Here is a 24,826-nt window from a genome sequence, read left to right as displayed (position 1 = left end):
TTTAGAGTCTCTGCATCATCAGTAGAGTTCTCTCTGCCTTCCCCAGAAAGAAAATTTTAATAGGGGTCAGAAAGAGGAAGGAAAAAAATAAAACATGTAACCCCCCTATGCACAGACACACCATCACTTTTACGTAAGTGCCAGAAGTCTCTGAGCTCCTCGACTTGCTTTTCTGGAATCAGACCCCAAAGAGAGCCACTGCCCTACGCATCTCTGTCTGACAGCATTGTCCAGATGATTCCTGAGCTCTGGCAGCTCGGGGCCGTGCCCACGTCCCTGGGCAGCCTGTCCCAGTGCCCGACCACCTCTGGGTGCAGACCCTTTCCCTAACCCCCAGCCTGACCCTCCCCTGTCCCAGCTCCATGCCGTCCCCTCCGGTCCTGGCGCTGTCCCCAGGGAGCAGAGCTCAGCGCCTGCCCCTCCGCTCCCCTCAGGAGGAAGTTTAAAGGCAAAGAAAGCCAAATGACAACAACATCAATACAAAGTTAAACCTGCCCAGAGCTTCAGTGATCCTCAACATCTGACAGCACAAAGTTCCAAATCCTGCTCTTTCAGAGCCTGGGCTGCAGAGTGAAGAATTACAGATCCTCACCCTGTCCTACTACAGCACGTGGAAACACACCCCACTCAGCTCTGGGTGCTGTAAAACAACCCTGGCAGACTTTGTGGGGGGTTATTTTCCCCTCCCCAGGCTAAACAGCCTTTCCAGGAGCCACGGCTATTCAGCAGTACAGGGCCTATGCACTTTTCCTAGGATCAAAACATTTCCTTTTAAACTAAAGGGCATCCTCTAACAGCTAACAATGACACTCAGATCATTACACACTGCATGAAGCATTATAACTGACCAAAACCAAGACCATTTGGAACAGGACTATATTCCTGAAGCCTTCAGGACCTGCTGCTTGAAAGCTCTAGGTGCACAAGACCAGATCCACCACAACTGTGCAGTATCAGCATGCTGAGGCAGCAGAGCTGCTGATACAGCGAAGCGCACGATGGAGCCTGGTTATGCAGCCATCAGAGCCTCATGAGGACACCGTGTGGGTGGAAATGATCTGCAGAACACCCCCACCAATTCTGAACCCCACCTTCAGAAGCTGCAGACCATCCCTCCACGTCCCGCTGTCCCTGGCCCCGCTAGGAGCAGCACGCTGGGTGCGGTGGAGCTCAGCCTGGGCCAGCTGCTGGCTGTGTTCTGGAGATCACTCGGCTTCCCCATCACTCCTACCTAGCACCAGGGAATTAAGGTGGGCAGGGGGAGCCACACGAGTCAGCTGTTCTCCCCTTGTGTGTCCTGCAGCACCTACATTTCAGGCCTCTGGCTAAAATCAGAGCAAGCACGGGTAGATTTGTTGTGCAAGGTGGAAGCAGAAAGCGATATCCGTACCTGCTGAAAGGGAAGAAGGGGAGATAGAGGTCAGAACAGTGAGCCAGATAGGATTAAGATCATTAACATTTAGTTATTTGCCTAACAGATTCCGTATCACATTTCCAAGGCACAAAGCAGCCCATTTTACCTCTCTCTCCCACAGCATTCAGCCTGATTCAGAGCGCTCCTCTACCTGACCGACAGCCTCCTGCTGCGCTGTCGTGCACACGAGCGCTGAGAAAACAGAAAAACAGCCAGAACTGCTTCGGTTTAGAGGGGGAAGGAAGGGGCAAAACAGAACGTGTGCTAAACAGCCTTTGCAAAGGTGCAGTCCAAAACAGGACTGAACTCTTTGCGACATCTTTTCCCTACCATCTGCCACTATCACCCCATAAACTACCTAAAAGTGTTGGGTAGATATATTTTTTTTTAATAGGGGCTGTGCTTTTGGGGTTTCCATAGGAGTCTTCACACTTTGAAGTGATGTAAAAATGCAGCCTGCTTGCAACGGAAAATTCTCTCCTCTCCTAAGAGAAGCAGTCCCTGGGACTCAGACTGCCTTCTCTTGGTGGTTAGTTTTTAAACCTGTAAAGATAAGTTAACTACCACCACCCCCTCCCCTTTTTTTCCTTTTTACAGTCTGATTCGATGCCAGTTTGCCAATCGATTACACATTTAGTCTGAGCTCCAACACGCTAACATTGTGCATCAGAACTGTGGTTGCTTAAGTCACCGTATCGCTCCTTGGCAAGTTAAAGGCAAAAGTAACTGGACTTGAAACTACCTAACACTTATTTACAACTTTAAAAGGGTATTTGAGGCAGAATGTTTCCAAAGTTTGCAAAAAAATAACCAGATGAGAGGAAGAGCACCAACTTCCCATTGTGCCGCTACCTCTGAAAAGAGATTTGTCCCATTTGGTGTGAAGCAGAACGGCCTCCGAGCACCCAACGCAGACAGCAGGCTACGAGGAGCACACAGCTCTGAGAAGCCGGATCAGGTGAAGGAGTCAGCTCAGTCCTGAGACCCGATACCCGCAGCGCTGTACCTGACGCAGGCTCTGAAGTGATACCCTGCAGGATGGCTGCAGAGCACAGCACCACGAGCCTTCCCCCCTCTGAGGCACTGTGGTGCATCATTAAACTTTAACAAAATATGCACAGACATCGAGGAGTTATGGCCATGGCCAGAGCAGCTAGAGGCACAGGGGACGTGAGACTCGTCTATTTTTATTTTGCTGCATCTTTGTAAATTGCTGTTCGGTCACAGGGAATAAAACATGAGATAGAGAAGAACTAGAGGGGAGAAAAGAGTGAGACTCAGCATCGGTGAGGATTCCCTCCCCACAGACCCTATTCCATTTCGCTGAACACAGAGGAGCCGTGCAGTGAGCATCATCACGATGATATCCTACACGAGGGGAGCTTGGTGCAATCCCAGATGCCTGTGCTATGCTTACCAGGGGAAGTTCACATCATTTCTGCTCTGAAAACAAAGATAAGCAGCAGTTTCCCATCAAGAGTGAGAACAGGACAACAAGGGCACTTCACAGCACAAATTAGTGTGCAGATTCCCTACCTTAAGCCTTACTTTCCAGAAATCCAGAGCTGTGCAAACAATACAGCGAGCACTGGGGTACGACGAGATGAAAAAACTCCTTGTGAACATGTTCCCGATGCGCCAATAAGGCTTCCAGCTGTGTGCTCAACCCATACAATTCTCATTTCTCCCAGCTATTGGAAGCGAGAAGTGCTGCAGGAGCTTGTAGGAGGGAGGGTGGGGAACACGCACACGGCACATCCCTTATCCAGCACAGCAAGGCCCTGAGCGAGCAGGGAAGAACCCTAAGGGCTGTCCCAACAGCAGAAGAAACCCATTCCTAGTAAAGATCCTTTACTAGGAGCTGTGTCCACGCACCCACCCTGCTCGTGCTGCCCTCGGCTGCATGGGGCTGCCCTCGGAGCAGTCACCTGCAAACTGTCTGTGCCTGCGTGGATTTAGGATCCGTGGGTTTAGGATCTACTGCAGGCTCACCGGCGAGACCCGAAGCTGTCGTGCTGCTTCAGTGCACCAGAGCCTTGACTGCAGCTCTGCACCCGCAGGTCGTGCTCCCAAATCTTGTCACCACCAGTGAAACCTGGCCTGGAGGTGGGAAGGGGATGTCCTGCCTTTGGGGACTTCCCAGTCTGCAGCCCCCAGCAAGCAGCACTCACTCCTGTTGCATTCACATTTAGAGGCTGTTTCGGTTCCAAAATGACTGATGAACTCTTCTCTCCCCCCCCATTTTTAAGACAAATTCCAAGAAGGAAGATAAGTGTCTTACGCTGTCTCACATCCAGCTGCATTATTGTTTTTTTTAAACAGTTCCCAGCGTTTCACCAACAGACAGAAATAAACCGTCTGAATTTGAGCTGAACGGGAACTTTTGGGCTCCCCCTACACACAGATAGTGCGTTTCAAGCTGGAATCAGCCTGCGGCTCGCAACGCACTCAAGGACAACAGATAATCACAGACTGGTGAGAAACCGAAGGAACAACAACTACTACAGCTTGAGGAACGGGAGCTCTGTGTTTTAAGATCAACTTAGACTCAAACTCCTTTTGTTTCTGGCACATGACTGAATTCCAGCTCAGTGAGACAGATATAACTGCCGACTCCCACAAGCAGCACAGAACACGAAGAGCTGGGGTTTGCTCTTACTACAGACTTCAGCTGATCAACTCATTGTACTCTAGCTCTAAATGATCAACTCGTTGATCTAATCCTCTCTCGTGATCTAATGATGATCAACTCATCGCACTCGAGCTCTAAAATAAATAAAACTATGAAGAGAGAGATCATATTAAGTAAAAAATGGTAAGACTGGATTTCATTCAGATTCTTTTTAAAACTTATCAGTACGATTGCCAGAAAAACGCACTAAATTCACAGGGAGTAGTTCCAGCTGAACCCACCTCAGAGACCAGAGCCCATTCCCGAAGGGCAGTGAGGAGCTGCTCTGCTGGCACCCCCACCTGCTGCTGCGCCACGGCCGCACGCCAGCGAGTTGCTCGGTGGTCAGCCCGTTCAGCATCCTTCTGCTTCAGCAAATAGTTGGAGCATTGCACAGAGACCGCTTGGTCACTAGGATGAGATCATTCCCGGCAGCAAACTCTGTCAAAAAGCTGTTTGTTACACGCTGCTGCGCTTCAGAAAGTTCACTGCAGTCCATGATTGAAGATGGTGCACGGAAAGTTTGCTTGATTATTCAGAAAATATTCACTTTGTTGTTGTTTTTTGTCTTTAAATATTTCTACCTCTTTAGATTTAGCATGCTTATGAAGATATTTTTAGACAAACTATTAAGAACACAAGGGGGTGACTCCTGACTCCGAGTATCAGAGGGTTTGGGGAAAGGCTTTCCCCCCCCACATTCTAAAGAAGCACTTTTTAACTCTTACAGCCTCCCTTCAGTCCCTTTGCATCCCTTTCAAGTAAGGAGCAAGTGTCTTGACCTGCACACAGCTGGCCTCAGGCTGCAGAACAAGAACACAGCAGCTGGGAAGGAAAAGGTTGCCACAGCTCGAGGTACCCTTGGAGAATGAACCCACGCCACCATCCTTTCTTCCAAAGGAAAGGAAAACACACCTCATGGGCTCCCCTTGCAGGAGCTCAGACACCTACTTTCAAAAGGTGGCTTCAACCAAAGCCCAACAGGCTCCAGACAGCCAAACCCTCCACCCAAACCCCATTCAGTGTCTGTGGTTCTGACACCACACCTGCCCGAGGGCACGGGCACTTGTACTGAAGATGAGAATATCAGAGATTCACAAGGGAGGCATCCTTCTGCAAGGACTCCGCATACCCCCAGCACACAAAACATGCACAAAGCATCATGCTGAAATAACCAAGGTGCCTGCAGCACCCCCACTTTGGGTGAAGGGCACTCTGTGCCTTGGAAGCTGGAAATCCTGCGTTTTTTCCTCAGTCCAAGACCACCCAAACCCCACGTGCCTCCTTCTGGGCAGGGTTCTCCCAGCTGTGGCACCTCGCACAGCGCAGCAGCTCCCGCAGGGCAGCTGGGCCAGGAACAGGGAGTTACAGGAGTGAGAGCAGCCAGAGCATCTGCCCGTCCCTCCTAGCCAAGCGCTCGAGGCTTTTACTTCTCCCTCAAGAACTGCTTTGGTTTTATGCAAGAGGCTTGCTGGGTAAAATCAGAAGTAATCCCAAGGACATAAGCCAGACCCCGTGAGCCCTGACACCCGAGCATCCTATTCCCTGCACTGCAGCCGAGCACGCCAACGTCTGCACCTCCTTCCAGACCTCCCCTGGTATTTTCCTCCAGCGTACGCGAATCCTCAACTCAGCTACAAGGAGCAAAAGAGAAACAGATGCAGAATTAGTTTGCCATTGCATAGCACGAGTGAAACAAATCAAAACGCAGCAGCATTTATTAACAGCTGGATCACAGGAATGAAGAGCAAAGAGCAAACCAAGAAGCCCTGTAGTATTCAGGAATCGAGAGCAGCTCCAGTTGTGTCCTGTGACCGAACCAACCCCGCAGATCTCTCGCGAGGCACAAGCTGCCTGCTCTCAGCTCCCTTTCCAGAGGCAAACACAAATGCTTCCAAAAGTTTCACCCTGTGGTCGGTTCGTTTCTTCCCTCATCCAAGCGTCTGCTGCCTGCAGCTCACTCGCTGCAGCCTTCCAGCCTCAGCTAGGAGGAATGAGCCAATTAACCCGGAGGTTACAAGAAGGAAGGGGAAAGCAGGCGGCCTTTAATCAGAGCGATCCAGTCAGTAACTCCAACACTCTATGACTAAAAAAGTCATTTAGTGAAACCTAGCTAAGATAGAGACAGGCAGCCTCCAGATAAGAAATACAGGATTTGAATCAGAATCCTCCAAAACACAGGGTACTTCCCTGTTTGGTAGATGAAAGTGGACCCCTCAATACACACACACCCCCTTTTTTTGGCATTATGTTTCTGAGAAACATAACACTGAGCTTTCATCTGAAGCTTCTGGCTCCTGTACTTTGAAAGACTAAAAGAAAGCCTCTCAGAAGAGATAAGCAGTGACACGGGGGCAATTAGCACGACATGCAAGCTACAAGTTCGATAAATCATGCCAGGAGGACAAAGGTAACGGTGGTAACCAAAGGTAACTCTGCTGTTTGGAGACGCAGGGACTTGTGAGCTGTGGCATTTCTTCACTAAGACCTGCCTGCCTACGGGTTATTCACCCCAGGAAGCAAAAGGCATTTCTGCAGCCGGTCAGTGCTGGCAGCACAAAGAGACCGAAGGAGCCACGTTGTAGGCCTGCACGGTGAGCAGAACCACGCTGCTCACAGCACCACCTGAAGCTCCAAGGCCAACAGGAGCGGGGCAGCACACTCTCATCCTTCACCCGAGCATGGGAAGCCAGAAGTTTAACAAAGGAAACCAAAACACATGCTACAGCAGCATAAATCCATACAGACAAGCCTGCTGCAGGTCTGACACTGATTCCTGCCCCCATCCCATGGGACCAGGCAGAGTGACACAGCTCTGCCAGCACACAGAGTCCCAGCCACTACTGCACCCTGCTCCTCGTGCTAAGATGCTTGCTTGTACTCCCTCTACCCCCAATACATGCCACGCATGTGTCACACACATATTTAGTGGCTTTTTCTACACCCAGCCCTGCAGAAGAGCTCAGGCTTGAAGCTAAAGGATTATCAGGAGTACTGGAAGAGACCTGCTTTGGAAGTCTGGTATCAGTAAACACCAAGAGTCACTGGTGGATGCACGGCTTCCCCTTGGAGTTTGACCCAGCAACAACTTCCAGCTTAACCCAAAGCTTATATTGCTTAGGTAATTACATACAGTCATCTGGATTTGAAAGTTGAAATAACTTCAGGACAAAACCAGGTAGGCAGGTCACTTCCTAAGTGACTTGGTAACCTGGAAAGTGCCTTTTCTTTAAAAATTTAGTAGGGAGAGCAACGCTACCCGAGCATTTCTGCACGGGCTGGGTCACGCACTCGAGATCAGAGACTATTTCTGTTCCACCTTCCTGTTCCAGAGGGTTGTTTATCAGCCTGTTTGTTTTACTCCTCGGTTTATAAATTGTGAAGTCTTTTTTAAGCAACACTACAACTTGAGAAAAAGGCTTCTTTTTACAGCTCTCCAATCAAGATGCTCCGATGCATTTCAACTTTGATTACCTGTTTTATGCACTCCTTGTGTCACCCTCTTCTAATCTGCAAATTAGACACTGTGCTGAATTAGCTATTGAGAATGCAGTTGTGAGGATAACTCCCACTGAAGTCCTGATGAGATAAGGCCATGCCACACGTCAGTCCCAATCTCCCCCCCGGCACTTGATAAATTCACATTTCTTCCATTAAATGACCAAAAGTGAAATTGCTGAGCAGCATAAATGCCTCCTGTAAGATACATAACGTGAACAAATGTATTTAAATCCTACACAGATTGCAAGAGCGAGTTTTGCACGGTGTAATTTGCTGTTCAGTTCACGTTCAACCATGCGATTACATCAGCACCTCAAAATGATATTAGGAGATGTGACGCCTGCCAGGGAATTGCATTTGGGAGCTGTAACAGGCACAGTCAGCATATTTGCCTGCTGAAAAATAAGGCCACGGACAAATTACATAGCAGAGAAAACAAACATACCCCAGGCCCAGAGGAAGAAAAAGGTTTTATTTCCATCACTTCGGCGTTTTCGGCCTTTCTGCAGGCACGCCACAGAGGGAAAGCGGCCGAGGGGCTGATCGGGAACAGACCGACCGAGGCGAGCGCCTTTGTGGTGGGATCCAGCACAGCCAGGAGGACTCGGATCTCCGGGAGGCATCGGATGATCTGTGGGCATGCAGCTCCTACCAGCACAGGATGGAGTTTGCTTTCACTGCGATAGGTGACAGATTACACCAAGAACACCTCTCGGCACGTTCTGCTCCCACTCCCCAAATGGGGTTTCTTTAAGGGGAAGGAAAGGATCCTCAAGGAGAGGATCCCAGAAGGGTTGGTCGCAGCTCCAGATCAAGGCCAACGCCTGCAGGGAGCAGTAACCCTCCCACTGGGCTCCCTGCACCTACACAGCCCCATCCCTCCCTTCCCACTTCCACCCAGGAAGAGGCAAAGTGGTGCCGACCCCGTATGACCATTAAGAGCACCCCACAGCCAGGGAGCTTACCAGCACACACGAGCTCTGCCAAAAATCTCCACAGCTTGATCTCAAACCTCACCCCAAGAGCTGTAAGTGTGAAAATGCGATGTGTTGTGGGTAACACGTGTGCCATCAGCCCAGGATTGTGGCCCAAGAGAAGCCAATTCCCCTGCTTTCCTGAAGATGACACAATGTCAGCGCTGGAATACAGGTTATTGAGGAAGCAGGAAGGAAACAGAAATAGGAACTAAATTAATTGTTGTTTTGTTCCCTCCTCCCCTGGCCTGTATTCTTGGAGGCATGGTCAGCTACAACACAGAACAAGACATAAATAACAAATGTAATAAACAAGAAAACAGAAAATCTCATTACTCGAGATGTAAGTATCTGGAATTAATCAGTCTTAAGCTTCTTTGGAAGAGCCGTACACAAACCCCATGAGCTACACTGCTTTAAACCCAGGGGAGCAGCACCCCTGCAGGATGGGTCCCAGCACAGAGAACTGTGTGTAGCAGATGGATTTGGGTTTGGGAGGGGAGCACTGGGCAAGGCAACGAGCTGCTACTGCTGCCACTGCTGCGGTGCCAGGCCTGGCCAGGAAAAGCTGCTTCCAGCACTGCCAGGGGGCTCTGGGAACAAAATGTGGGTGGAAAGACAGAGCCCCTCGTTCTGACACTACCTGGGGACAGGGAACTGCCCCCCAAGCACACAATGGCTAAGAAATACCCTGCACTCAGGCCTTCGAGTCGAAAAAGCAGAAGCTGCCACGGCTCTCCTAGAGACTCAAGCTCAAAGCTACGTTACTCTGACAAATCACAGCAGCCTCTTCAAGGAGATTACAGGCAGTTTGGCAAGAGCTAGCTTAAGAGCCCTAGACACACCGTACAGCTTCACCCTTAATAACTTAACCCCCTTCCTCCACCCTGAGCCGGGCACTCCCTCACTGAGCTCCTCAAACGTTTTCCTCTCACTTCCCAAAGAGCACGCAAGTTACTGGTGCGCTCCCGAGCATAACTTTCTATTCTCTTTCCTGACAGTCAATTACCAAAATAACTCCTCTATCCTCCCAGCGTCACTTTTGGACCATTTCCTACTCTCATTATATAACCAGGGACCTCTACTTTAAAAGGAAATCTCATTTTATCGCAGGAAGTCGGTCCCCCAGGGGAAAAATATTAGAGACGTCTGCAGCGCGTTTAAAAAAGACACGGATCAGCTGATGCCGACCGGAGTTAAGGTTTTTAGCAGCGCTGTATTAAATTACGTGCTCTGATCAACCCTCAAACAGCCTTCTTGAAAGGTCCTCGAAGCAAAAATAAAAGCACCCCACACGCAATGAGCTCAGATGGCCCACGAACAGGCTTTGGTGGGCAAGAAAGGTAGGTAATGAGGAAAACAGGAGCATGGGGCAGGAGTGAGTCGGGCTGGCAGGGGCGCAGATGGAAGAAGGAGCAGCTGAGCACCCCTGAGCACAGACACAGCTCACGGGGGTTCAGCAGAGCCCCAGATCAGTGCTTTAAAACTGAAGGCTTTCATTAAATGTGTAAGGAGATTTACTGCACAATCCGGCCAGCTCCTGCCAGCCCACAAATTCAGCTGCTCCCGGCTAGCACCACCCCAGCCGTGCACTAACCCCCCGTAGAGCCCCCTACCTGAGCACACTTCCAGCACACTGCCAGCAAACGGAGCACACCCGAACCACGGAGCAGTGCACTGAGCAAACACAAACCCTGGGAAGGTCCCTCTCCAGCGAGGGACCAAGTCAGACACGGAGGAAGCCCCTGGAGCTTTCTGCAGACACACATGGGGCTGTGCCCATTGCAAGGCCTTTGTGCGGTACCAGCCACTCGGCGAGTTGGAGACCTCAGCTGGGGAAACTCAGCTTGGGATCGTTTCCCACCTTCATGGGGTTCACGTTTTTTATTGGAGAGGGAAATCTCCCAGAAGCTGACAGTAAAAGAACGTAGTACATCAAAACAATATTAATATCATGAGTTAAAAAGTCATAGTTTTAAGAATAAGAACAAGACCACTGATACAGGCAAGAGAACAGCTGACCAATTATTTTAAAAAAATCATCATTGCCATCTCCTGCACTAATGCCACGGTTCTCAAGTCAGCGTACAGCTTACTGGACACGTTTGGCTTGCAGCAGCCAGGCAACGCCATACACTGTATTCAGATAAATAATCGTTATTGGTAGTAAAACCACCATTATATTTAAGTGGGAATTAAGCCTGCAAATGTCAGTTTCAGGCAAGTTACAGAATCTCTCCTTAAAAGAGAATTCCCAAGCTGGAAGTAGGTTGGACCAAAAGCAAATAAGCCTGGGTTACATCAAGGCAGTGCTAATGCAGATATACATCCCTATAAATCCAGGCAGTCATTCACCAATTACACCAATGCAAGCCACTAAGAGGGTCACCCTGGGACAAATATGTAATCCCCAATGTGACACTTGATCCTATTGCCCTACATGCTCTGTCCAAATCCCAATGCACAACAAAAACAAACAAACAAAAAAGTATGTTTTACTCAGAAGACGAGTTTAAAAAAAAAATCCACTCCTCAGAAGAGGAGAGATATATCCATTAATTCTCATCTTTCACATGCTTCAATGGGTGGAAGCACAGTCTAAGAAAAAGCAATGCATGTGCTTTAAGCATGAAGATATCCTGAGAAAAGCAACGCCGAAGATGACGTGGGCTGCGTTATATATAAGCTGTTTTATGTAACCCGTTTGCAGCTGAGCCACCCAGTGCACCCCACGCAGAGCTCCACGGTGGTGTCCCAGCACTCCCCCGAGACACATTAGGATGTGCCACCCCCAGGCCACCTTAAGGGCCACCAGCCTCGGATATGAGGTGACGATGTCCTGTTGCCCCATCCTGCTGGAAGCTTCTGGAACCATCCTGCAGCCTCAGCAGGGGCACGGGCTGCAAGTACCACCTGCACCGCTGACCCAACATCTCCTCCAAGGCCTCAGAGTCATTTTAAGGGTTTCCTTTCACATTCCAGCTTGCTCTTCTGAGGTTTCTCTCTGCCTTCTCAGGGATAACTTCATACATGCTCAAGTTTTCCTTTTATTAGCAAAGTAACGCTCCTGAAGCTGTGCACCAACAACTCATCTCGTGACTTTCTATTGCATCCTTGAATACATTTAAGTTGCCACTGCATATATGAATCACCTTAAAATCCACGGCTCCTGCTAAGTTAGAAGTCCAAATCATCTCTCTCAACATCTAGAACCCTTTTTCTAACTGCTTTCATTTCATGACCAAAACAAGAAACCATCTGCTGCCACCACAGCAGTCGGAGGGAAGGAAAAGCCTGTGACTCAGTTCTTTGTCTCATTCTTTACCTCTTATGTCGGCAGCATCCAATTCGAAGCCGCTGCTGCAGCTGGCTGGGGGATTTTTGTCTCTGCTCCTCCACAGTTTTGATGTCTCCAGTTACTTTTACTCTTAAGTAGTAAAATATGCAGAACTTCTTCACAGTGAGGGTGACGGGGCACTGGAACAGGCTGCCCAGGGAGGCTGCGGGGTCTCCTCTGGAGATATTCAAGGCCCGTTCGGATGCCCACCTGGGCAGCCTGCTCTAGGGAACCTGCTTTGGCAGAGGGTTGGACCCGATGAGCTCTGGGGGCCCCTTCCAAGCCCTGCAATTCTGTGATTAACAAGGTACCAACGGGCAGCAGAACGCCTGCTCTGAGATTCCTTAAGACCGGTGCAGATGGATGCAGGAGCGTGTTAAAAACGAGCACCACACCCAGCACAACTGCAGTAGGGAAACAGCTGCTGCAGTCAGGAGACTGACAGAAGGAGAACACCCAAGGTGAAGCAGGAAGAGGCCCGGAAATGGATGAGAGGAAAAATCCCCAGCAGCAGCAACAACCCCAACTCCAGATCCGTGCACTTGTTCTGACATCTCACCCCACCCAGATGAGCTGCAGCACAGACAGTAACGACGTTACAGGCAGGAGGGGAGCACCCAGCGCTGCTAGAAGCAGTGCTAACACTCAGTCACACACACAAATGCTTTCTGTAGGCTCTCCAACAGAACATATCCATGTTTTTGGATGCTTCACCCCACTCCTCCCCAGGCCTTACCTCCGCAGGGCTCGCAGCCACACCACAGGCAGCGTTTCTCCACGAACTTCCCGCAGTGCAGAGCGGGTTCAGTGCCCGCCCGCATCCCCTTCTCAGCCAGTTCCTTCAGCCTCCCCTTTACTGAGTTATGTGCCTCCTAAAAATAGTCCGAGAAATCCCACCTGACCGTAACCCACTTTACAGCACGCGCAGTTACAGTGCCACAGAGAGCCCGACAAAAAGCTGCAGCCTCAGAGCAGTCCCCGTACAGAACAGACACCGCAATAGGGGAACAAACCCCGGCGGCACGCCGCTGGAGGGACAAACAGCACGGAGCTACAGCCGGACCTCCCGCAGCGAGCACACAAGTGGCAGGCTGGGGGAAGGGAAGGGACAATGAGAGTGACAAGAAGCGAGAGCACACGCCTGCTTCCCCCAGGAGCATGTTAAGCATGTCACAAACTCCAGCTCGGCCGCACGTAGGGCAGGGGGCTCAGAACCCCACGGGCAGGGGGTCCCGCTGGGTCTGAACTGATCCCACATTGCAGGGCTTCAGGAGCCCTAACGGGAGCATGTAAACACACTTTGAAATCCATCTGATTGAAGCTCCCACAGTTTTTACTTTGTTTAAAGCGAGTGTCAACACCCTGAATTGGGCTGAAGAGCAGCTTTCCAGGATGATGTAGCTCCAATGCAATTTCACCAAAGGAACAATGACTCACTCCCAGGCGGAATGCGGTGGAAACGTATGACCTAATGCTCTGAGAGAAGCTTGCTTTTTCAAAAAGAAACAGCTCCAGTGTGTACAGTATCGTCCCAACAACTAACGTTTTAAGCAGGGAGTTTCTGCACAATGGAGTTCACAAAATTACCTCTTTTTTTAGGCGTGTTTCAGCTGTAGCCAGGCTGAGTGGCTTACAAGGACTCCGCACGCAGCCCCCCGAGCCTTAATTTCGGTCGAAGGCTGCACAACCCCATCCCTGCCTGCCCCTGCTGCCCCACGTCGGCCCTGCCTAGGATGGGGCAGAGCCAGCAGGAGGGAGGCGCCGCCCCAGCACCCAACGTGGACGGAGGCGTTATGGCAACGTGTCAGCGCTCAGCACGGTACCAAACATTTGCAAGCACTCGACTGACGAGCAGGACAAGCCTCCTTCACGTTGAGCTGGATTCCTGGCAGTGTTGCAGGGGATCCTCTATCTACCAGAGGCTGATTTTATGACTGAGCAGCCAGCAGCTGTACGGCTTACTAGAGTTACCTGTCACAAGGATGCCCAGAGTGACCGGAGGGATTTCAGCTTGGGTTTCATCCTGCATTGTTCCCAGTCTCTCTCGAAGACTCCAGACAAAAGGGGCAGAGTGTGGGCGGAGAATCGGAGTTGGTGACACAGCCTAATCAGGATTTCAATCATGCTAATGGATGTGATTAACTGCATACTTCTCCTGGAAGCTTCCTGCAGCTGCACAGGAGTAGCCTGATAGCCAGAACTGCATGAGGGAACTGCTCAGCCCAGGGTAATCTCCAGCTACACCACGTGTGGCACGTCACCCAGGGTGCAGGGATGCACCTAATACTTAGCCTTAATTCCTCCCACATAGCAAATCTTCCCCCATGCCAACGCAGTCATCTGGGGCAGGCTGCACAGACTCCGGCCCTGTTTGTGCCAAGGTCTCTCCACACCACGAGGCTGGAAGTCTCACCTTCACACACAAATCTGGTACGAGGCCTGCAGCATTGCACAAACAGGCCTCAATTATGCAGCTAAAACTGATTTTTGCTTGCTAGCTTCATCCAAGTCACAAGGACACAGCTAGCTTTCCCTTGGAGCTAATATCTTGCTACCTCTTACGAGAGCTCCTAATTCAGTGGCTGCCACTCTGGGGAAAAACTCCAAGAGGAGCCAGACAAGGATGAAAAAAAAAAAAAAAACAACCAAGAAAAATGCTTTTCTAACAGTTGGGTAGGCAGGGAAGAAGTCAGACCCTTCCCTCCCTGTTCCCTCAGGCAAGTAACCCACCAGCCTCCCACCTGGCAGCAGTTCCAAGGGAAGGACACGTACTTTGGAGCTTCACCACGCGCACTATCCCTCACACGCACATCCCCCTGCAGCTCGGCAGCAGACCTCCACCTCCCAGCACCACATCCACCTCCCAGCACCACGTGCCTGCTGTGTTTTGCAGAGCAGCAACTGCAGACAGGCTGCTATCAGCACCCTTTTGGACAACACAGGCATCCCAGGCGCTGTCACACAAGTCTAAGACTAAACTTGTTGGGGAGGGCAGGGCTGTTCCCAAACAAATCCTTGACACTCTGATTTTTTAATTATTTTCTTCTTAGAGCTTAAACACCGCTCCAGTATCACACTGGTGTCTGTCCATAGTCCTTTGGGTTTAGAATTCCAGCACAGCACGGTTTGAATATCACAAAACTCTGAAATAATTTGGAACATTTATAGTTTCAAGCTGTATTAAGGAGCCTCCCTGTGAACAAGACAGAGCAGTAGTGTGAGCCAGAAGCATTGTGCTTGTATTGTTACCAAGTTAAAAATCTGCATAACATCCACAGCAACTGATTTCGCTGACCTTTCCGTCCCACGAGAAATTCTTTTACATGTGCAAAATACCAAGTCATGAAACTGGCTTCTGAGATGTGGGAGGCTGCAGAAGTTCACGGTTAGGGACAGGAGGGTGAGCTGGACGAGCCTACCTGCACACCCAGTTCACACGGGCTGTACTTTGGCAGCCTGGCTTTTATGCCACCCCCTCGAGGATCTGATCCAAAGTACATTTACCCTTCCCTCCGGGAGATGAACTCTGCAGCAGGGGACAGCAGCGATGATGGCTCAGGCTCAGGCTGCTCTGCCACCGCTCTGCAGGCTGTAATCACAGAGCCTGGCGTTTCTCTGATCTACATTCGAGTATGATCTAACCTGCCTCCGAGGAGATACAAAACAGAAAATGAGTTTGATAGCACTGTTAAGACACGAGGAAGCCATACACACGGGCATTTGACTAAGCAAGAGATTCATCTATTTTAGTTGGGGCAGGAAGCATAAACATGAAGCTACAGGAAATAACTCTGCCTTTCAGAGCAATATCAGCTTCTTCCAGTTTGCCTTTCAAACTCCAGAAGCACACACACAAAATATATTTTCACTGTCTGCAATCAGACTGGCAACAACACGATGAGTAACATGCCTTGAGCTCTTAAGTTTCCGAGGAGGAGACATGGATTTTATCTTCAATCTACATCGAGACTGGCAAGATAAATTATTTGGGATTTTTTGGACTAGACCAAGGTACAACTATACTCTATTTGTCTTTTAAGTAACCACCACTTTCATTTGAATTGCAAGTAGCTCAAATTCATCTTCACAGATTCATACCCTGTCTGACCAGTGGTTTCCCTTAGTCATAAGTTTGGCATAGATCAGAATTTGGAAGTCTGCACATCAGTGTATGTGGAGACAAATGCAATTTAGGGAGCAGTTATTAGCTGAAGATAATGAATAGAGAGTTTATTAAACAGCAGGTGAGCTGAAGAATAGCACACAAGAACAAGAAAAGCACCAGGTGGGACGTACAAACTAGCCCTGAACTCTACAAGAACTCAAATTTGTTTTAATGGCTCAGATTCATTTATTTCTAGGGAAGAGAGGCAACCACTAAAACACAACAGGGGTTGGGACCTCAATTATAATTACTGCTCCATTCACTAAAATTAAGGCTGAGTCAGCCCTTTCTACCAACTCTAGAGGGATATGTAATTTATTTGTTTAAACTGAGTATTCATCAGACTTCATAGAACAAGCTTAAGAATGGAAATCAAGTCCTAGCCCAACCTCCGTGCAGCCTTACCTACTGCTCCTTTGAAAAACAAAGTTGTTCCCATTTTCATGGTGTTTCTGCTGACCGGGTTGTCTTGTGCTCACGCTGTTGAGGGGCAGGTGGGTGGTGGAGGGCGTTTAATGCCGCGATAGGCCACGTTCACTTTGGTATTCAAAACCTAAACTTCACTGGCAAGCATCCTTAGAAGTTAAATGAAGGAGCACTCTGAACCAAGCACCTGAGAGGCGGCGTTGCCACCTTTACGTGAGACTTCCCAGCACCACGAGGCACGGCATATGCAGATACCAGAAGTCATCCACGCTGCTTTCAGCAGCTTATGGGAGCTCGCCCTGCCATTATTCACCTCCCGGCCTCTTTCCTCTGCTCTCTACGATGCCCACAACCCACTCGGACAGAGCAGAAGGCAAGGGCTGAAGCGAGGCCCTGGCCTGCAGCACTGCACCGCTCGTAACCTTCAAAGCTTCCCACAGACAAATTGGAGATGTGCTCCAACAAGTCGCCCAGATAACCCGCACGGGGAGGTCCTGCGATTCCCAGCACTAAGCTGCGGCGCTCAGCACTCCTCAGAGCCAGCCCGAGGATCACGGGCCAGCAGCACATAAACCGACTGACAGAATCGTTAGCTTTTAAGAAACTACCTGATAAAGCTAGATATTAATTGCTTAGTGAGTGTCCCCTGCCATAAGCACACAGGCGAGGGGCTGGATCTTCCCCTGTCATCATCCGAGGGCTCGCTGGACGCCCACAGAGCTGTGCCAATGGCAACATCGGGCTCTGGCTGAGGTTCTAGTGCCACAATCTGCAAGTCACTGACACTTCTTTGTATTATTTGATCTTTCCCTGGTGTCATTTCTGTAGAGAGACACAAAACAGATTTAATAATATCTGTGTCCTTCAGCCTGAGAGTGAATTGCATTCACAAGCATCAACTACTCTCCCTTTGGGCTAATTATTTCTCGCTAAGGTGTCATTATTTCACAAAGAAAACTGAGCACATTGCTGCCACTGCAACAGAAAGTCAATTAAGCTATTTTCAAAATTGAACAGTCCACCTCATCTGATCTGAGAAGGGCAAGAAGCCCTGAATCCTCCGAAACACGACTAAAAGGAGAGTCAGAAGCCTCATCAGTTCTCGTAAGCCTCCCCCTTTCTCCCTGCCTAAGTGACTACTTGGCTGGGCAAAACTGCTTCATCATAATGATGTTACAGCCTTGAATATTGTTGAATTATTCCTTATCTTCCTCAAAGAGAAAGTTAATCGAGTTACAGCAGAACATTCTATAATACCAGTAGGACGCACACTACCAGATGGAATAATTAAGGCCTAACAAAGAGGAAATAAGTTTTACAGTTGGAGAACTCCAGCGCAGGCAGGCCTGTCCTTTCAGTTTGCAAAACACAGCTACGGCAGCGTCAGACAGAGCGCCCTGCGTAGGGAGGCACTGCGCAGGGCTTGCTAGCCCACAGGCTGAAACATTAGAAACGTGCTTGGATGTCCATTATACTATTCAAGGAGCCTTTCGGATGCACTGCTGGAGCTGCAGGCTGGGAAGAACGCAGTTCGTTAAATATAGAAAGTCCGGCTTCAGAAGAAGAAGAAGACTCGTTTACCTTATTTTTTAAAAGTTATTTGTTAAATAGGGATCAGGGGACAGAAAGAAAAGAGGAAGCAACCAGGACTTATCAGACACCTAGGAAGGATTTTATCGTGTATATATATGTATTAAGAGCCAGGTTTAATACGCTTGCAGACTGTGGATTTCACACCCACCGTGGCAGAGTTGGGGGCCAGGGGGGGTTTCTGTCAGCAGGGCGCACCCACAGCCCCCCCCCCCGCCCTGCTTGGCCCCCTGGTGGGGAGTGGGAAGCCCGAGGAGCCCCCAGGAACCCCAGAACCCCCCCAGGAGCCGCCCCACGCCGGGCTGCCCGCCCCAAGGCCTCCCCTGAGGGGACAAAGGCGGCGCCCGCACCCCCCCTAAACCCCCCCCAGCCCCCTCAGAAGGGCCGGGGCCGGACCCCGCCCGCCGCTCGGTACCGGGGGGGGGGGCGCAGGGAGCGGCTGCGGGCCGGGGCCGGGCGGGCACCCCTCAGAGACCCCCCCCAGCCCTCAGAGACCCCCCCCAGCCCTCAGAGACCCCCCCCCACAGCCCTCAGAGACCCCCTTCAGCCCTCAGAGACCCCCCCTCAACCCTAAAGACCCCCCCCCAGCCCTCAGAGACCCCCCTCAACCCTCAAAGACCCCCCCAGCCCTCAGAGACCCCCCCCCAGCCCCCCCAAGCCCCCTCAGCCCCTTTCCCGCCGCCCCCCCCCCCCCCCCCCAAGGCCCCGCCGCCTCAGCGGGCGCCCCCCCCCCTCACCGCCACCGCCCCTCACGGCGGGCACCCCCCGGCCTCCCACCCCTCAGCGGGGGCTCCGTGAGCCCCCCACCCTCCACCCTTACCCTCGGGGGGGGGCTGCGGCCGGCTCGGAGCCGCCTGGCGAGGGTCGCTGTCCCCTGCGGGCCCGGCCGGGGAGGAGGAGGAGGAGGAGGAGGGAGCGGAGCGGCCGCTGGCCTCACGCCGAGCGCCCTCCCCTGCTGGCGCCTGCCCTGGGCGGGCCCTCAGCCGCTCAGCCAATGGCGAGGCGCCGCCGCCCGCCGCCGGCCAATCGGAGCGAGCGCGGGCGGCGGGGGGGGCGGGACGATCAAGGGGGCGGGAGGGGCTGAGGCGGTGCCGCAGTGACAGGGCGGAGGGGGGAGGGGGCGGCGCGGAGGGGCCATGGCGGGGCGGGGCGGGGGCTGAGGGGAGGGGGCTGTGGGGAGGGGGCTATAGGAAAAGAGAAGGGGATATAGGGAAGGAGAAGGGGCTATAGGGAAGGAGAAGGGGCTATAGGGAAGGAGAAAGGGCTATAGGGAAGGAGAAAGGGCTATAGGAAAGGGAAAGGGCTATAGGAAAGGGAAAGGGGCTATAGGAAAAGAGAAGGGGCTATAGGGAAGGGAAAGGGGCTATAGGAAAAAAGGGGCTATAGGAAAAGAGAAGGGGCTATAGGGAAGGGGAGGAGGCTATAGGGAAGAGGATGGGGCTATAGGAAAAGAGAAGGGGCTAAGGGGAAGGAGAAGGGGCTATAGGGAAGGAGAAGCGCAGCAGAGAAGGGTTTTGGGGAGCTGGGGATGATTGGGAGAGCCTGAGGGGAAGGGATGTGGGGCAGAAGGCAAGGGGGCAGGGGGCTGAGGGGACATGGCTGAGGAGACATGGCTGAGGGACAGGGCAGAGAGGATGGGGATGAAGGGATGGGGGATGAGGGGATGTGGCTGAGGGACATGGCTAAGGGGACAGGGGGATTAGGGGACATGGCTGAGGGACAGGGCTGAGAGGATGGGGCTGAGGGGACAGGGGGCTGAGGGGATGTGGTTGAGGGACACAGCTGAGGGGATATGGGACATGGCTGAGGGGACAGGGGGATTAGGGGACATGGATGAGGGACGTGGATGAAGGACATGGCTAAGGGGACTGGGGGCTGAGGGGACGAGGGCTGAGGGACAGGGCTGAGGGGACATGGATGAGAGGATGGGGCTGAGGGGACAGGGGGATTAGGGGACATGGCTGAGGGATGGGGCTGAGGGGACCACAGCTGAGGGGACAGGGAGCTGAGGGGACATGGATGAAGGACATGGCTAAGGGGACAGGGGGCTGAGGGACATGGATGAGAGGATGGGGCTGAGGGGACAGGGGGATTAGGGGACATGGTTGAGGGACACATCTGGGGGGACAGGGGGCTGAGGGGACACATCTGAGGGGACACCTCAGAGGGGCATGGCTGAGGCAAAGCCAGAGGCTGGAGGGTGATGGCTGAGGAGAAGCCGTGAAGGGAGGTGGCAGCTGAGGGGAAGCAGTGAGGGGAGGTGAGCAGGGGCGAGCAACCCCTATGTGCAGTGCTGAAACACAGTGACAAGGGGCACCTCGTGCTTCGTGGTGTCAAGGCTTTCTCCTCACACCTTTGGGGACCAAGGAGGTTACCGACAGACAGAGAAGTCTGAGGGTGGGTGAAGGCTGAACAAAGATGAAGGAGATCCCATGGAAGTGGGAAGGAGCCACATTTGGCTGGGGAGAGGATGTGCTGGGAGCACAAATGTGTATGATGTGCACGGAGACTGAGGTGGGGAGGCAGCTGGAAGGAGGTTCCTGCTCCAAAACATAACGTCCAGGGCAAGGTGGGGCATTCACCCACCCACCCAAGTGTCTGAACAACACACATCACTGCTGCTTTTGCTTAGATTCTGCCATGGCCCTTCTGGTCCCGAAATGTGGCTGTCTTTGCCTGCAGGACAGGAGAAAGACGGGAGAACAAGTTGTAGTGATGAAATGTACAGATAGCAGGATGGAAAGTGATGAAAGACCAGGCTTTTTACAGCAGGCGTAGCTGTAGCGCACACGGCTGAAACTTCATAGGAAGCAGATAAGTGAAAGGTGAGACCATTAAATCTTGGTACAGTGACAACAGCCGTGCAGGAGGAATGCTCAGGCTCACGCTTCGTGGCTTAAATCACTGCAAACTATTATGCGAGTTCATCCTGGAGGGAGGGGAGGTTGTCCCTGTCTGCTGGCAGCAAAATTTGTGCATGTGCCCCAGAGGTGTGTGTGTCACTCATCTGACCGGGGGGGAGCTACTAAATCTCATGGGAGTATGCGAGACGCTGGCCTGCTAGATAGGAAAATCAAAGTCTGGTGACTAAATTAAACCCAAAATAGGTGTGTCGCTTAGGTCGGGTCACTTGCGGGAGGGAACACCCTCTGCATCAGGCTGTGGGAAGGGGCACACCCCATCCGTGTGCAGGTAAGGGTGCAGCTTCTGCCTGCCCCCCCTCCTGCCAAATTTGAGAACTGGGTGCTTCCCAGGGCCCTGCTTGCAAGGGCAAGATAGGGGGAAATCCCATGTCCTGATGAAAGGCATATATATAACAACTGCTTGCACCATGTGCTATTTTTACGCTCTGTGATAAAATAGCTTCTTAATAGCTTGCTTTGGGAGGACCAGGTGACGGTTTGAATTTCAGGGCTGTCCCAGCCTATCCAGGACTTCAGATCAACATAGGCTTAAAGGTCCCTCTCTCCTCCTTGGTAAATCCACCTCTGTCTCTGGAGCCTTTCTTCCAGGTGCTGACAGAGGTAAGGTAGACCCTCATTCTGGTGCAGAACAATAATTCCCGTGCTTTGGAGCAGATTGTAACATAACAAAACGTAGTGGGTCACATCAGTGCCATGCTAGGGAGTATACCTGACCACTGGGCTGACTGCTTTTGGCTCTAAAAAGAACTTCTGGTTGCTCACCAAGCCCTGGATTTATTCCCCAAAAGGAAAATGTCAGAGTACAAAGCCTAGACTTCAATGCTCGCTGGTCACATGAGAGACAGACCATCGGTGTTTTAAGGAGACAGAAGTTTCCAGACTTTACTGGGTCAAGCGACAGCTTTGATAACACCCTATTCCCAGCCAAGCACACCTCACCATCATAAATCAGGGCAGGTGGCAGCCCTCTGCTTTTGTTAATGATAGGTGTGTCCGTTCCAAACTATATGGTACAGCAGGCCACTGCCCACCCTAATCCAAACATCCCTATTTCACTGCTCATGGAATTTGGGAAATGTCTGTTTGTAAACTGGGCTACCATCAGCCCTAAAGCACCGCTTTTTCTCCTCCTAAGGAGACAATTTAAATCTATTTCTATGGCATGTAGCACCACTGTCCAGACAGCTCTCTGCCATCACTACTCTTTCATATGCATCGCTAGCTGAGAACAGATTCTTCTGCTTGCCTCATTCCCATCTACAGCTGCTTCTTTGTTCTCCATGACATGCTCCTTGGACACCTTAAACTGCTTTGTTTTTTGTCCTATAGTTTCTCCTTACGCTGAGAATTGGGCTTCCTGATTTCCTTAGATCCTGTCTTGCTTCAGCTGAAGCCGGTCATACTTTTATGGTTGGCTTTGGAAGCAGGATGGAAGAGTGTTTGACAGCTCAGCTTACATCTGAAGAGCAGAATAACTTGTTCCTGACCAGAAGGAAGAGCGATAATATAATACAAGCTCCATCTCTCCTCTGCACAGATAAATCCCTGTAACTCTTCAGAAACCATCAATGTAAAGGCAGGATGAAATCCCAGATGGGCTTGTTTCAGGGTGAACAACGGACTGACGTGTTCTCTTAGCTGGTACTGCACTTACAAGCCTAGCCTGCCCAGAAAACTGATGGCTATTTTATTAACCTACCCAGGTTCAGTGCAAGTTTGTGGGGCACTATTTAATAAGAAACCTCCCTGTTTTTGCTTAAAATCTAAAGTCTGTTTTTTCTTTTTCTTTCTGGGAGCAACTTAAGGACAGACTTGACTTGTTGCTTTTCCATGTGCCTCCCCTATGCAAAACTTCAGAGCATTTCATTTATCTCTGTTTATCCCTCAAAAGAATATAACCTACTTCTCCACTTGCTTTTCCAGCTGCCTCTCCAGACTGAAGAGTCCTTTCTCAGCTGCATGTGGCCTGAAAGAGAGGGCAGCAAGAACCACTTTCCTCTTGGCAGGGTGGCCAAAATCTACAAGGTGCTGCAAGTGCATCTGTCCTTGCAGGAGGGAGGGAGATGATTTTATTTTTGTGAGGGAGGCAGGGAGAGAAGCTGAGTAGGCAATGGCTCAGCCCTTTCATCAAGCCAGACAGTAAAAGTGGATGGGGGAAAGGGAAGGGGACCAGCTCATCGCCCCAAAGAGTCAGTCCTGCCCAGCAGGGCAGGTGGAGCGGGCCAGAAGCTGGGCTGTTCTACGTGGAGGCCTGACTCGTATCTCCTGAGTCACTGGGGAGCACTGAGAGCTGGAAAACGAGAGCTCATTTCTAGCAAATGCGCATTCATCTCCACTTTGATGGGAGCCAGGGCAAATTAAGGATGCCTGGTAATGTGGCAGGGTTTGGCTCTGCTGAGTCCAGGGTACTGACAGCAAAAGTCTTGGAGAGAGAGAACTGTACAGCTTTCTTGCCCATTTTCCAAGGGTTTGTCATTCACTCCTCGAAGCAAATGACAAGATAGCCAAAGGTGAATGCCTGACATGAGCAGTGCTTGCGAGGCAGGCTGCTGGGGCTTGTCCTGGCTCCGCAGGGATGCTGCTCTCAGAGCTGCTTGCTGCTGAGGGGTTCGCTGTCATTCCTCTCATCTCTCACTCATCTCAAACAGGCAGCAGAGCCTTCGGAGGGGTCATTTCCAAAAATGAGTGCTAGGCAGAGTGGCAGTGAGGAAGTAGTGAACCTGAACTTATATAAAATAATAATTTTAAAAATAAAAAATAAAAAAAAGTTGGACTTGAGCTGTGAAGTGCTTGAGTGGAGCAGTCAATTAGCGCAACACTTAGAGCAGCACCAACAGTCTCTCATTTCCAGGAAAAGGAGGTGTTTGTGTGCTTTTCAAAGTGAATGCCTGAAAGCACCTTGGAGAATTTGAATCCTCTTCCAAAACCAGCCTGTAACTTTCACTCCCATGCCGCAGTCTTCGTTTCACATCCACTTCCCTATCGTGAATCAGGATGCAATGAGAAGCTAACTGCTCAGAGCGAGGCAGGACGCTGCTCCGGCGACAACAAAAGCATTTGTGGGTCACCGGCAGATAGTCGCCGGCCAGACGGGGCTGTTTGCTCAGCGAGGCTGACTCCAGCGTAATGGAAGGCATGGAATTTTGGCCGGGGATCTCTGCCGCCCCAGCGACCTGCCGAGTCTCTCCGACCGGTCATGAGATTTGCCTTGCAGCTGGCACACCCCGTGGTCTCCTGATCTGGGCTCTATCTGTCGCCGTCCCCGGTGTGCGGGGTCACAGAGGAGGAGGAGGAGAAGGAGGAGGAGGAGGAGGATGGCTCTTTTAGCATCGGGCTGCTCCCCTCTCTAGCCTGGGCCTCTGTAACCCGTGCCCACTTCTCCAGAAGCAGAAAAATTGAGTTTGTGCTGCAATGACAGAATGGAAATGTCCTCAGGAGGCTGTGTGTAGCCTTGAGTTACCTTTTCTAAATAGGTTAACAGCTGGAGGGCCCGTGTTTGTTTAAAGGGAAAAGACATACAGTACATGCCCTATATGATATGCTCTGTCCTAAGTAGTTCTGCCTTTCTGTTGATTTATGTCTGGAGATTAAAGGATTTGCCTTTCGATAAAATTATTCTCCTCAAACTACTAAGTGGGGGAGCGAGGGGATTTTAAGCACGTTCTCCATGGTGTGCAGCTCTCCCTGGTGAAGCCACAGACGTTTTCTTCCTTGCTGTGCTGCTCACAAATTCCTCCTGGTGACTTTGATTGTGCTTTGCCATTCCTCTCCTGCTTCTGGAGCACAGGACACGGGGGACAAGGTGGGGTGAGAGGTCTCTGGGC

At 51.2% G+C, this 24,826-nt stretch overlaps 1 protein-coding gene across 13 annotated transcripts in view; it reads right to left on the bottom strand.

Moving 5' to 3' along the window:
- Window positions 1–19,031, bottom strand: part of MAP4 (microtubule associated protein 4) — a 143,145-nt gene extending 124,114 nt beyond the window's left edge. For all 13 annotated transcript variants that reach the window (XM_084509085.1, XM_084509096.1, XM_084509087.1 and 10 more), the window contains exon 1: window positions 18,899–19,031. The gene's annotated coding sequence lies outside the window, so the exon portion shown is untranslated. The remainder of the gene's footprint in view (window positions 1–18,898) is intronic.
- Window positions 19,032–24,826: the final 5,795 nt, after the last annotated feature.

The sequence above is a fragment of the Aythya ferina genome (genome assembly GCF_964211825.1).
Source record: "Aythya ferina genome assembly, chromosome: 2".
Lineage (NCBI taxonomy): Eukaryota > Metazoa > Chordata > Aves > Anseriformes > Anatidae > Aythya > Aythya ferina.
This window is presented reverse-complemented; position numbering and strand designations above follow the sequence as displayed.